This window comes from Linepithema humile, chromosome 3 (assembly GCF_040581485.1).
Source record: "Linepithema humile isolate Giens D197 chromosome 3, Lhum_UNIL_v1.0, whole genome shotgun sequence".
NCBI lineage: Eukaryota > Metazoa > Arthropoda > Insecta > Hymenoptera > Formicidae > Linepithema > Linepithema humile.
Window position 1 is genome coordinate 26,175,263 of NC_090130.1, and position 13,238 is coordinate 26,188,500.

The 13,238-nt window shown below is 35.9% G+C and overlaps 1 protein-coding gene across 6 annotated transcripts in view; it reads left to right on the forward strand.

Moving 5' to 3' along the window:
- Pde9 (phosphodiesterase 9) overlaps window positions 1-13,238 on the forward strand; it is a 191,068-nt gene that overhangs the window by 81,539 nt on the left and 96,291 nt on the right. For 5 of the 6 annotated variants that reach the window (XM_067351562.1, XM_012369106.2, XM_012369105.2 and 2 more), the window contains one exon: window positions 9,919-10,122. The gene's annotated coding sequence lies outside the window, so the exon portion shown is untranslated. The remainder of the gene's footprint in view (window positions 1-9,918; window positions 10,123-13,238) is intronic. The other variant, XM_012369111.2, reaches the window with a different exon arrangement.

Here is a 13,238-nt window from a genome sequence, read left to right on the forward strand (position 1 = left end):
AGTAAAGTCTTTATTAACTTGTTTTATATGTGGATTCTATTATTTTATACCATTTTCACGTGTAATATTAACGAGAATTTTCTGCAATGGAAAACTTAACATGATATTTTTACGATATTTTTTGAACATTTGTTGACAATATTTTATAAAACTTTAGTCCGAAATAAAAAAGTTATTTTAAATTTAAATTCTTAGAATCGAAAATTTGAGAGATAGAAAATTGATATTTTGTTACAAAAATAAAAAATCTTGGTGAAGAACCAACTTTTACGCGTAAACTCCATTGCTTCGCACCACGTGCAATATTAACGAGTTTTCCCGCGACGGGGGACTTAAAAATATGATACTTTTACGATAGTTTTTTCATTTGTTGACAATATTCTATATGTATCTAGCCCAAAATACAAGAGAAAAGTTATTTTACATTTGAATTCTTATGTTAGAACTAAAAATTTTAGAGGGAAAAATAATATTTTATTACAAAAATGAAGTCTCCACTAATTTTTTGTGCAAAAATTATTCTGCATTCCACCGTATATATTCAGAAATGCAATACATGAATTATGTAATGTTACAGCGTTATCTATTCGACATACATGCCTGTTATACATATTTTTATACCACTACAATTACTCGTGAGTGCTTTGTGAGATTGCATTCATCTCGCCGCTTTGCGCGGTAAAGGCCAGCGTGTCTTTTTCTTTTTATCGTCCGTGAAAGTAAGAATGAGTCTTCCTCTTTTTTTCTTGATTCTACAAAGCGTACGAAGAAATCTGATTTTCCGTCGCGGACGTTGTAACGTCTCTCGCTGGCTCTCGGCAACGGAGTCACCGCTGTCGTGCTTTTCCTTCGCCATGTATTCGACCCCGCCAATTATTTCCAGTTCTCTTCGTCGCTGTCTTCGACGCGGCCAAGACGGCCTTTGATTTTTACGAAACGTGCAACGCTCGCGGAGATAAGAAATTTTCCGCTGACGCGCTCTATAAGCGCCGCTTTAAGCTTCGTAATATCGTTCGCCTTAAAGACTCGCGTACAACGATTCTTGAGGCTTTTCGTACAGCCGGAAAAAGTGGGAGTCGATAATAGGGTTAGTCTCTCTTTCACGACACTAAGTCTATTTTTGCTCCAGCAAAAATGTAAACCAATTGATTAAGGAGTTATTTAACTCTTTATTGGGTAGGCCGTCCAAGCTCTGGGAGAGATAATAATTGACACAAAATTGCATTAATAAATACTATGCACTTTTCTACTATAAAACAAAAACAAAAAATTCGTAATCCGCTTACGAATTTATATACCTAAAGAGGTTTTTATAAATTGCATTATTTAAAATTTCAAGTTTTGAAAATTTAACAAGATTTTATCATGCAGATAGATAATTGGAAAATATTAGAGGCGAATGTCACGATTTTTGCGAATTTATTGATATCTAATAAATAAGTAATACGAGTGTCGACTCTGCTGCGTTCAGTTAGCTTCTCTGATTAGCAGTTCTAAAGATCCGTTTATAAAGATTGCAAAATGCAGTTCGCAGACGTGAAATGACATGACACGGCATGCAAAAGACACGCAACTCTTTGCGTCTACGGTCGCTGCGCAGACGCAGAATTATTTTGCGTCTGTGAACTGCATTTTGCGAGTTATACAGACAGGCTTCGAACGAATAATCAGCGTTACGTCGCGGGCCTGTTTGTCTACGGCAATTACTCTAATCGATTCGAATTTAACTTGGAAACGAGACTGATCGCGGCTCTATCGCGACGAGTCAATTAAATTTTGAGTGGCCACCTCTTACGACTTCCTGCGGGTTTAATTGTCTCGTTATTCGCTCCGCGATTACTGCCGGCCGATACGTGGGTATATAGACGTTTTATTCGGCACGAAGGTCAGCCTCCGGACAGTAATTGCCTCCTACTACATGCAGATCGCGATCGATACGATATAATATGCGTACGTGCGGCGCAGTTTGAGCGCTCCGCGACCGAGCGCCTCTTCGATGTGGCGATCGATTAGCTTTAAGCGCCGCTCGCCGTGCGTCGATGATAATCGCCTTTGTGAGAATTCATCGCGGGTCGAAGTTACTTGTCACCCTTGCTAGAGCACTTGCAACATACGCCAAGATATTTTTACGGGCACTAAGTATAAGGTGTCTCGAAGTGTTATCGTATTTTCTTTCAACTGTTGACTCTCTTCGACAAACGTGAAAAGATGGTTTTACCATGAGACATTTCTGTCGGATCGTTGCATTTAACATATTTTATCGATTCGAGTAATTTCCGCAAGAATTTTATGTAATTGATTCCAATAACGTTTTTCATCCTTCTCAGAATGAGAAGCCATTTCCATAATATCACTTCGATATTGAAGACGCGTAAAGGTGGAAAGGATTGAGAGTCCAATCAAAAACATGTCTTTAGCTTTTTACGTTGGATCTTAAATTTCAAATTATCTGATTTATTTTATAAAAACATTTTTTAAAATTAAAATTTCCACAAAAATCTTTCATATGCAAAGATGTAGTGATTTTTGATATAAGATACTTTTTATAAAGCTACGTGCGCGACAAAAATCTTGCAATATTTATAAATGAAAATAAATAAAATTTGCCAATTTGGAAACGAAATCTTCGCGTTGTATCATTTAGGATCAGCCAATATACTTCGTGTATCGTTTGCTCGCCAGTGTACAAACACACTTTTTTGGGGTGAACGAATCGCGCGTTACCCTTGCGTGATTTTCTCTCTCGACCTTTACGGGACGCCTTCTTCTCCGTGGAAAGCACGCCAATTTATCACCATCATCTCGGGCGTCTCCTTCGTGAATGTCATCGTTAGTGTCATCGACGTCGGGAACGTGTCGATATTCACGTGCGAACAGTTGCAGCTGTTTGTCGCCTGTGTGCGCGCGCGCGCGCGCCGAGAGACGTACAAATCGTTTCCCCGTTTTCTCCCCCCTCTCGCTGTGCGCAACGGCAGACACAGTCGATCCATCTCGTGGCGTCTGCCTCTTACCTACTTTTACGAATTGCGTGAATTCGCTGCCGAGGGTATTTTTTAGTGTTTTCTCCACGGAGAGAATGTCGCGCTTCGCCGACTTAACGGACAGGAGGGCACATTTTCCCTCTCCGGCAGCCAAATCTAATATTAGGAGAATAAATATAAGCCGAGTTGAGCTGAGCAGAAAAAATTCACCCCAAAAACATAAATGGGAATGGGTTCGCGTTTGTGAATTTTACAATTACGAATAGGTAGGTTAAAGAGATTGGAACCGTTGAGAAAATGAAAGAAAAGGTACAAAGAAACGATTAAAATCGTTTTTTATGAATTACATTGCAATGATTTTTTTATAAGATTATTAATGCTTCTTGCAAAATGCGCTACTGATATAAGCTATCGAATCTAATTTTGTAATTTTTATTTTATTAACTGCGGAAAATTATGTTATGAACTCTTTGAAAGAATGGCGAAAATTTGCATTAACTCGCGCTTAAAGATTCCGTTTGAGAGTTCTTCAAAGCGATACATTTCATATTCCATTACTTCCCGATTATTCTATTGTAACAAGGAAGATATAAATAATTCGCAAATTTATTCTCTACTCTTCATCATCAAAGTTGAATTTCTTTATAGAAGTTTTGCGGTGCGTCTCAGTATCATACAAAATTTGTCTTCGCTTAACTCTAAAGTTTCTTCCTTCGACAACATTAATGAGACACCTGCAATGAAAACATAAATATTTGATGCACTTTTCATCGCTTTGCATGTTTTTTTTCTTCTTCAATTTTGCAGCTTTGCCGATCTTGCCATTTTCTTATCTTAGGCACCTTATAGTTCGGTCGTTCCAAAGGGACCAAAGTTCGCAATCGCTACTCAATCGTGCGCTCACAAGCGACTGTCAGAACCTTTCGCTTAGAAACTAAACGCTCTATACTAAGGGACCCTTTTGCTCCCATATCTTGGGTCAAGTGTCGATTTCCGATAGTTGCGAATTAGACCGGAGGATATCTATATAATGCTCTCCAATGCACTTCTATTGCGTTAACTAATTATCTAATACTAATTATAAGTGAATCTTGATCGTATAGAAATGGATTTCAAGGATAATCTTGAAACATACTATTAATAATATTTTGCAAAAATCTATTTTACCCAAATGCAACTTTGAAAAGCTTGTCAGATCCGAAATTAAATATTTTTCTCATTAATTTTTTATTTTAACATTAAATATGTTGCTAATTTTAAACTTGTTTGTGTTGTTATGTTTTAATAAAGAGTTTTAATAATTACTTGAATATAATTTATTCACAATATTAACGCTCCAAGCGGAAACGTAATAAACAACTTGAAATATTGAACAACATAATTATAAAAAGTATTTTAGTTTGTTATCAAAAACAGTTCATATAAATCTTACAATTTGTTTATCTAAAAATCCACGCAGAATGCCGGAAATGTTAACGTAAAAACAATTTGCGAGAAATTCTAATTTGATTCTTATCCTAAATCCTCAATGTCTAAAAGAGAAATAGAACGAGAGCGTAAATTGAAACAGCGGGAGGAAACGGGGATGAAATTCGCAGATGTCACAAGAGAGACGTCGAAAACGTCCTTGGGACCCTCTCAGTTGTCAAGGCGAGCGGAAAGCGAACGTAATTGTCATTGAAGTGAGAGTCGCCCATCTGAGGCGCGCGATGATTCATTTATGAGCGGCGCATGAATAAACGATCCTACGCGTGGTAAGCCATTCATTTGCCGAATGCGGCAGTAGGCGGACGAAAGAAAAATGCGTTGTCGTGTCTCGCGGCCGCGTCTCTCGGCGCGCTAATGCTACATTCGCGCTACTTCGAGACTCGAATAACGGAAATGCAAGTTTTGCGTCAGCAAACGAAAACCACACACGGGCACTGTAAGAGTAAATACGTAATTATAAAATGCGAACATGTGTTTATTACTTTTTACATAATTATCATATTTCCTAACATTTTTTTAGCGGTTTGGAAATTTTTTAAGACCCTCAATAAAATTTTTAGTTAGAAAGCCGCTCAGTTATGCGCTTTGCGAGCGAATTTTTGACTCGTCCTTGTATGCGAAAAGCGATCACATGACGTCACAAATTAAAGATGCAGAACGTATCGGTTATTGAAGCAGCTCTTAGATTGTCAACTGTACGGTGGGTCCATTTGGAATCCATCCAAATCAATCTAGAGAGAATTTTGCCTTTGTGCTTTATTAGAAAGTTTTTTGTTCAAAACGATTACGAGACTGTCGTAAACAGTCTGCAGGGAAGCGTGGATCTAACTTGATAATGAAAGATTGAAGGAATAAAGAAATAATTGAAATATCGTTTTATATGAATTGAACATACTAATGATGGATAACACTTTTGAAGGATAATATTAATAGCTACTGCAAAATATATCGCTTGGCGCGGCTTGAAGGCTCTTCCACGTGTTAATATCTGGATGTATAAAGTATTACGATACGCGCAAAAAAATAATTTATCGCTTAACCGATATTTGTCGTTTTCTGATTCGCTCGTCAATACTGGAGATCCCGGAGACGAAATTTGCGAGTGCGGATATAGATGCTACGCGCACACAATGGCAAAGGAATACGGAGACGGGATTCTGGGAATTCTTGGAATCTTCCGGTGCGAGCCTTTACTCTCACGCGAATTCCGGTTATACGTGCCATGAGGCCTCAGCCTGAGCGTATTCCGGGGAACTACAGGGTGCTCTTGAAAACTCGGCGGGCACGCTCATCGCCTGATCGGAATTGAATCTGAATAGGCATTTGAATAAGTATTGGAAACAGGGAGAGAGAGAGAGAGAGAGAGAGAGAGGAGAGAGAGAGAGAGAGAGAGAGAGGGGAGGGGGGAGGAGAGATAGAAAGACAGAGACAGCGAGAGAGAGGGAGAGAGCGAGAGAGAAAAAGAGAGCTTCTGTCATAGAAATTGTTTTCTATCGCTCGTATATCTCCTCGCGCTCAAGTTTTCTTCATATCTGCCCGTTGAATCGATCGGCGATTGCATGCAGGCCATTCATTCTCACATACGATTTTCAAGAGATATTGCTCGCGATAAGTGCGAAATGATTAATAATTATGTCGTAATCAATCATTTCTGAGATCTTGTATCTCGCACCGATCTAAGTATATTGAATTTCGAATACCTTACCATTTTTCAATGCTCGATTTACTCTGTTGACCTTTCCGTTTTCCAAATTCCTTCTATTTGTCGGTAATATTTTAGATATTTGTATGATAAGTGTGAGAAATAGCTGATTTTAACGAGTTAAAAAGAAGATAAGAAACCATTATATGTGAGATAAGAAACTCTTTGAATAATATTTCACAATTGATAATTTTTTTTTGAAAGGAGATAGAGAAGCAGTTAAAAACATTTGAAATAAAGTGATGAAATATATTGTACTTCGTACTTTGAAACAGAGTTATAAATAGCTAGGAATAATTTTAAGGAAAGCTGCTTTTTGATGAACAAATATTTGATATGTAGAGGGCAAGGGGAATCGTACGAATAATTAAATAAGTAATTAATCTCATATGGTGGACATATATAACATACTCATATGCTCCATGAGATGTGATCAAAATTGTTGATCTTAATAACTTAAAAATTAGATTGAAAAGTTAATAATTGATGATTTTGTTTTAAGAAATAAAGAAATAGTGATTTGGAATAATATTTTACATGTGAAAAATTGCTATATAATAGCCAGAAATAATAAGAGGACACTTCTTTTAGAAAAAGTAGGTTTCTAATGAAAAAAATATTTGATATGTAAAGAGTACAGAAAATAGCCACACAAATATTTGAATAAGCGATTAATATCATATAGTAGACATAAATTAATATAGCGTACTCTTACTTTCCATCATAGATAAGAAATAAGAGAAATAGTTAGCTTAATGATTTACAAATAAAATTAAAGAAGTAATATTTGATAATTTTAGAAAATATAGTAAAATAGCTGTATAAAAGAATAAACACAATTTTGGGAAAAATAGATTTATGATAAGAAATTGAAACGTAATCATAAGTAGATAAGAATAATGGAAGAATAATTGTAGGAAAAGTAAGACTTTTGATAAAAAGATATTTTATGTATAAAAAAACGCAGAAAATAGCCATACAAACATTTAAAGCGATTGATGTCATATGGCAAACATAAATTAACGTAATACGAGTTAACACGAGCTGATGGCCGACGGACAAATGTAGACAATTAAATGCGTAAGTTGAGGGAAATGGGTCCCTTATCAGGATTCGCGTAATATCCTCGCCGTTCTTGATACATAGCATTTCGCAATGGCTTTTAATATCCTTCGCGGGTGTGATATGCAAACGTAACCCACATTCGGCAGTACGTAAATATTTATCGTTCCGGATTCTACATAGTTCGCAAGCCTAATGAACTGCCGTGCTAATCTAGTCTTGGTATAATGAGAACCCGTTTCACAGTCATTGTTCCGTCGTGAAAGTTGTTGGTTCGACGAATTAACGTCGTCGTTACTCGGATAAAGCAAGAGCGTCATTATGATTATACAGAGAAGCAAGAAATAGATCGTGTAATAATCGCTGTGCAATTATTTAACAGAACTATTATATTTCACTTTGCATCCAAGTGTTATCGTTGCTTTTTCCAAAATTAAGTTAATTTGAATTGTAAATTTTATTTTAGTTTTTATTTTGAAAAATGATATAAGTAAAAAAGAAATTAAATCTACGATTTTCATTGAAGATCGAGATTTTACGATCAAAAATGATCCTGTATGAAATCTTTGCTATGCAAAAAGTGACATGTACAGTTTATGTCGGTCGAAAAGCATCCAGTGATTTCGCGACACCGTGTGCAATAAAATAAAATGATGTCGAACTCCGTTTAAGTGAACGACGCTTAATTAGATGTTAATTTTATGACGACGCAGGACACGGTATCGATGACGGTTCGTGGATCTCAATCATTTGCTTTACGAGCTCGTGAAATATAGTAAGTTCCATTAACGACGCTAAATAGCGCCGAGAAGCTACCGTCGGCACGCTGGTCATACCGCAACTCTCCTCTGTCATCTGTTACATAATTAGACAGCTTGACAAAGTTACCGAAACCATTTTGTACGAAGTTCAGAAATCGCATTGTGCATTTACCAACGAGGAAGAGTAATATAGAGGAAAGTAATAATACACTCAAAAAAATATTTCGCTGATGTAGTTAGATTTCTAGATATCGCAACAAGAATGTATCGCTATTTTTCGTATCTGTGAAAACATTGTTTGTCACATATAGAATTTATAGCAGTAATGTTCTAGCAATAGCTTCTGAAAAATTTAGGTACCATTGCTAAATGTTATTCATTGCATGATCTAACACGTGATTGATCTTATATAGATAGCCGCTTTAGAGAAACTTTCTTTTTAAAGTTCACAAACAATACAGATATATATTCTGTTTCTGTCATCTAAACTGATTAAGTAATTACATATGCGATATCACAACAGTTGCTAATCATTTATCTGTTTTAGTTAATTTTTTACACCTAGAAAATTTTAGCTATTATTGCAAGATCATTTTTTTGAGTGTACAATGATAGAATGTGAGATAATAAAAAAGAAGCAATTTTTGGAATGATAGATTTGTGATAACAAGTTGTTATATTTTAACCAGGCGTAATAAAAGAATAATAACAGGAAAAATAGGTTTTCAATGAAAAGATAGTTGACGTAAGGACAACGGAAAGCCACACAACATCTAAATGTGCGATTACGTTATTAACGATATCGAGATGCACTTTAAACTTTTTTTTTAAGGATAAAAAAGTTGAACACATATTATATAACAATCTGCATAGTTTTAGAATACGTATAAAATATACTTTTCTTTTATAGAGAGAGCTTCTAATCTTGTAGATTACGTCTATTTAAAGTTAATTTATTATATCTTATATTCCTATCTTTTTTTTTTACAATATTTTAATAATAATAAAGCATTATCAATTACGCGCCGAATACAAAATATTTTGTATGAAAACGAAAGTTACGTAACGCTATTCTGTGAAAGTGAAGTATAATGTCATCTTTGCATATATAGTAATATTTGTACAACGAAAGCTTTTTACATTGACGGAAATAAAATTCTGCGAAAATTGTCTTCTCTTCATCTATTTTTTCATTCCGAGGCATCAAATTGTTTTCTTTCTACTTATCGGTCAAATTAATCAGCTAGAATTGAAAGAAAGATACAATTTGTAACTTTCTTATAACGAAAAGAGATAGAAATCGGCGCTCGATGCGAGGTGCTGTCGGCGTTGAGTCACTTAAAGGCGATACGAAAGCGGAAAATCGACTCTCGAGTACCGACTTGGCACGTTTCCAATCTTGTTGAGGAACATCGAGAAGGAACGAAGACGCTACCGCGGGTGGTCCTCTTAATTAACTTGTTTCGCCGCGCACTTGAATGCGAGCTACGTGACGACGTTCAGCAAATCTATATGCGCATTAGTTCTCTTACGCATTGCGTTAAGTAGACGTGTCTGCCGCATTAAACGCCCGTTTTCTAATTGACCGCGTATCGAACAAAAGGTTTCTCAAACCGGCTCTTCTGTCATAATTAGATTTCGAAAATTTTAAACTAACTATATTATGCGACTTGAAAAATCTTCCTGCACGATGTGCGCATTGCATTTATATATATTGTTGATATGAAACCGCAGAAAGGAAAACTCTTGGGCAAAAATCACACGCGAGAATGTAAGCGATAAGGCTGCACTCGATGCATTCACGGTTGCGTTGTACTCGAGACGCATTTTTTCATCAGCTACAACTGCACAACATGGATAAGTAATGAAGCGTTCTTTATAATCTAATCTAATCTAATCTTCAATCGTAACCGGTTTGTTCCAGATCGTTGCGTCGTCCAGAAGTCATGGCCTTCGGTTTCGTTAGAAAAGACAAATTTCGTGGCTGAGAGACCGATCGTGCCGCTACGGCTTGCGCCAGGATTACTGATCTCGAAAGTTGCACCGAGGAGAAAAGGAAGAAACGAAGTTTTCGACGAAGAGACACGCAAAAGAATCTGAAGAAATAAAAGGTGGAGATAAACGTAAGGTAAGTCTTTTTCTCATGTCCAACGTTGTTATTTACTTTTTTTACAGACGTTATTGTTTATCTGAAAGTTGTGCAATAGAAAAGATATACAAGAGACACGGGACGAGCGTGATATCGCGGTAGTTTTCTATGAAATAATTTATTCTTTTGTTCTTTCACTTCCCCGAATGATAATTAAAATTCAAAATAAATAAGAAAAAGATTTGCACACACTTGGATTCAATAACTTTGCATAAAAAAAGAAAATATTGCCATAAGCTGCTTTCTGTGAGACAGAAATGAACAATAATTTGCGGAAAATGCTGCGTATTAATTGAAAAAGCGCTTCATCCGGCTTGAATATTTCGTGGCGGAAAATTTTTTATCGCTCGTTATCCAATTGGTTTGCGCAGGACAAGCGCTTTCGTTCGAAATACCTTTTTAAATTCCCCGGTTATTCCGAACGTACGGTTTGTTTTACCATAATGGACCGTCTCTACAGGATTGCACCCGCGGGATTTGTACGGAATGGCACATCCGGTACATCCCGGTACTTACCACTTCCCTTAGCTCGTCGTAGAAGTGCCGCCGCGTCAAATGGAGAGCTCTTCGGCGATCTAAAAATAGTGCCTGCAAGGCGGAAAATGCTTTGCACATTTTCTCGACGACAAAGGACGAGGGAGATCCTTGTCGACGTACAGTGACTGTCGGTTAGATGCGCGAAAAATGCGGCAACGTGATAGTCGTGTTGCCATGATCGATGATGGTTCGCGAAGAGAAAGACCGGTTATCGTACATGAAGATGGGTAAATTGAAAGATGGATTTTGCAGTGAAAGAGATTTTTCCGGCCAATCTCTCTCTCTCTTCCTCCCCTACATAGATTTATTGCTAGTAAACGAAGTATGTTTCAACGATATAAAATAACTTTTTGTCTATTTAATAGTTAATATATTTCTGTTAGATTTAAATAACAGAATAATAAAGAGAAACAATATATTTATTTTTATTTAATAATTTTGTTATAAGAATTGTTTACTAATGTGAGGTTTATTTACGGTAGTAAATTACTTATCTCGCGATTAAATTACATGCAGTATTTTGAAACTCGAGAGTTGTGTTTTTGAGGTGTGTGTGTTTTAGTATTATATAAAGTGTTAAATTTAGATAAAATGATACGAAAAGTAAATATATATTCGTATCTTAATTGTTATTTTTTATAATATCTGGGTTAATTTTGGTACATAATGTAACTTGTAACTTTTTTTATTAGTTCTTGTTACAATTTTTCCGGACAACTGCAATTTTTTAAAATAGCACACTGTTATCGCGAAGCGGAAAAATTAAGTATACAGCAGGTTATTGTAAATAATGCATATTGATGTGTTTCGTGACTAAAGTGCTGAGTCTTGACTTTGATATATGAATGCACATCTGGCTGTTTTAAAACTATCGAATGTTCTTTTCTAATTATAACTTTCTTTGATTTAATAATAATTAATAATTCTTTGTACGATTTTTCCTTAAGAAATGCTTATAATTTTCGAGTAAATTTCTGTGAAATAAAAGAAGGAAACAAACTTTAACTTTAGAAAATAAATTAGATGACGAAATTGTATTAATAATTTTCAAGTGGACTTTAATTAAATTTTAATTTAAAGTTTACTGCAAGGATAATACTGAAATTTCGAAAGCCACGATGAAAATTTCTTTCGCTATATTTTCGCTGTACAATAGATCGGTGGTTTCAGCACACCGTATATATTGTGTTATTTATGTCAACACCTTCTGGCAACACACGTGACTCCTTCAATTTTTCGCTGATGCTAGTGTGCCGATACGTTTTATTTTTAGATGTTGTACTGTATTAATAACTGCTGCGTTTATCATTAATTATCGCTGAAACATTCGGAATTTGTTTACGGCGAATGAATATTGATGTGTAATGAAAATGGCTTGCGTCACGAGTAGCGCGCGCGACGTGCGGATAACACGCTGTTACATAAATTATTGTGGGCAGATCGACGTTTCTTGCGAAGCGAGATCCCTGCCGGCGAGAACACACTTTTTTCGTCGGTGTTTATCACGACGACTCAAAGTCTACGCGACCCGATATCTGCTTCCTCAAGGTATCGCGGTATTTTGCATCTGCATAATCGATGAGTAATACATTCCGAGTCTCTCAAGCGTCTCTTGCAATATTTGTAAGATACTGTCGGAATTTACTACCGGGAAAATATCGGAACTCACGAGATCCGGACGAAATTTTGCGAATATATGGGATGAGTTAATATTTTATTAGTATGCACTATTTACGTCCCGTTGCCCTTTAAAGGTGCGACATTTGATCTTAATCAAAAGGACGTTTCTATTTTTCGTATATCATTCTTAATAATAAAATAGATTGAGGAAAGATGTGGAATGAAATGTTCGGATTGACATATGACTAATCGTTAACTGTAATCTTAAATGTGAACACACGATAGAAATATCAAAAACATGTTTCCGATGTTTCCGAACATGTTAAAGAAACATTTGAAGAAATCTTTAGTAATTTTATGCAATCTTTCGTAATTATATTTTATCCTTGAAATTTTTTTTGTATAATTTGTTATTAAACAGTTTGCTGAAGAATTGAAATTACGGTTATTATTCATAAACGACGATAAACAAATAATGAGAAACTCAATTGTCGACGAGCGTTTTTCCAATGTAAAAGAAAAACAGCTCTCTGACACTTCGCGCATTTGAAATTTTCCGTTTTCGATTATGATTGTCTGATGAAACAGAGTAAGCTCGTCCTAATTGGCGGTCGGTGTTGTAAAAATGGCCCGCGGCACTTTTCTTCCATTAATTGATATCAAACCGTTGTCGGGTAATGGATTCAATCCTCATTAACGCGTTTGAAAGGGAGTCTACGAGAAGATCCTTTACTGACAATCTGCCGATTCATTACTGGCATCCTTTTGTTACATTCATGGCAACATTCTAGTTCGGCGTTATTCCCTATATTCTCCGTTATAGACTTCTCTGCCAGAAATTCAACCAACTTTTGCAATTTATTCTCGTATTATTATAATAGTGGAAAAGACAATATTCTCTTAATGCTAACAGAAAAGTTGTTATCTTTTAAATTCTT